Source organism: Pristiophorus japonicus, chromosome 15 (genome assembly GCF_044704955.1).
Source record: "Pristiophorus japonicus isolate sPriJap1 chromosome 15, sPriJap1.hap1, whole genome shotgun sequence".
Taxonomy (NCBI): domain Eukaryota; kingdom Metazoa; phylum Chordata; class Chondrichthyes; family Pristiophoridae; genus Pristiophorus; species Pristiophorus japonicus.
Genome location: NC_091991.1, coordinates 151,128,695 through 151,130,885, shown reverse-complemented (window position 1 = coordinate 151,130,885; position 2,191 = coordinate 151,128,695).

Sequence of the window (2,191 nt, the reverse complement as noted above, 5' to 3'; positions counted from 1 at the left end):
GCCGGCAACCCTGCGCGTGCGCGTTGGAGCATTCGCGCACGCGCAGTGTGAAGGAAACATTGGCACTCGGCCATTTTTGTAGTTCTTTGCAGCTGTTCATTTTTTAATCATTTTTTAATAAAACCACATTGCCCTTCCATGATCAGTACTGAGGCTTCTTGCAGCAGTGAGAAGGCTGCAGGAAGCCTCAGAAGTTGAGGCAGCCGTTTCCCGACGGGCCTGACCGACGGCAGGGGGGCCTCTCCCTCCTGCCATCGGGAATGGCTGCCTCAACTTCTGAGGCTTCCTGCAGCCTTCCCCCCCCCCACCGCCGGCGGGAATGGCTGCTGCCGTCGGTCGGTCGGGACCTCACTGCCTTTCCCCCCCCCCGCGGGAACGGCTGCCTCCTCACTGCCTCCCCCCCGCTGCCGTCGGGAACGGCTGTCTCAACTTGTGAGGCTTCCTGCAGCATTCTCCCTGCCTGAAGCACTTTCACACAGGTAGGAACATGGTTTATTTAATCTTTTCTTTGCTTATAAATGTTTATTCAGGTTGGAATTATTTGTATAATATTTGTATAAGTATAACTAAGGATTTATTATAGAATTTAATGACTTCCCTTCCCCCCCCCCCCCCCCCACCTCGTTCCCGACGCCTAATTTGTAACCTGCGCCTGATTTTTTAATGTGTAGACAAGGTTTTTTCAGGCCTACAAAAATCTTCACTTGCTCCATTCTAAGTTAGTTTGGAGTACGTTTTCATTGTGGAAACTTTCAAATCAGGCGTCAGTGGCCGGACACGCCCCCTTTTGAAAAAAAAATTCTGTTCAAAAGTGAAACTGTTCTAAATGACTAGAACTGCAGAAAACTTAAATGTGGAGAATTGCGATTTCTAAGATACTCCGTTCTCCACCAGTTGCTCCTAAAAATCAGGAGCAAATCATGTGGAAACTTGGGCCCTATGTTTCTAACAGTGAGGCGTTGAATTAAAATTTAAAAAATGCTGGTATCAGTAAAAGTGACCATGAAGCTACTGGATTGTTGTAAAAACCCACTGGTTCACAGTGTCCTTTCTGGAAGGAAATCTGCCGTCCATACCCGGTCTGCCTACATGTGACTCCAGTGCCACTTCAACGTGGTTGGCTCTAAAATGGCCTAGCAAACCACTCAGTTGGCCCACCATCACCTTCTCAGCAGCAACTAGGTATGGACAATAAACGCTGGCCTTGCCTGCCAGTGATGCCCACATCATGAGAAAAAATAAAACAACAATAACTGCAGGAAGAGCACACGGGTATGTAACATTGGGCGAGGGGAAGGGTGCAACTTAAAATAATTATATTTTGTTTTCAATGTCCATGTTCTCCAAGAACCAGCTAGTTGGTATATAGTCAGAAATTTTCAATGCAAGTTTATGTTATTCTTTTTTCTTTATCCTCCTACACCTGTTCAGCTTGATGCAAATTTCTTGGCCTGCGAGTTCTTTTCATCTGGCACCAAAGGAGGAGTAGAGTTGGGTCAGGAAGCCAGAACATTTGGAGCTTTAATCAGCCTTGCATTGGCCATCATTGTGCACATCATCGCGAATCGGCCCCCACTCCTGAGCTACAGCAGAGCATTAGCAAAATCGGGGCTATATTTCTGTAAAGCTATAAACATCTTGAAATGCACTGTATTTTTTAAAAGCAATAAATTATGATTCTCTACCTCCATGTAAGATAAAGAATATGTGATCTTAGATAAAGGTAACATCTTTTGTCATTTCTCCTCCCCTCCGTCACCTCTTCATAACCAAGAATAGGCCGCTCACAGCCTTCTGAAGCCTCAGCCTTTCAGAGTAACTAAAACACCTGTGGTTGAAAATATCCAGTAAGTTCAAGAGTGTGGTTCTGTTCATTATCGACTCAAGACTACAGTTACAACTGTTGAATCACTAGGTCGGGCCCTCTTCCACTCTTCTGCCTCCTCCTCATTTTACTCTTACAAACTGCTTCCTCTCTTGCAAAGCCATTTTGTATATGGTTTGTTGCTAAGGTTACCCTTTCTACTCAGTTTGTTTGCACTTAAAATTTAATATTGTTTCCAAATAGCACAGGAAGCAGATAGAAAAATCTTGGATGGTATGGCTCATTAATAATGAAGGTAAAATTAGTGGGATGATTTATTTCACAGAAAATTCAGACAAGGAAAATGATGTGCAGTGCAAAACCAGG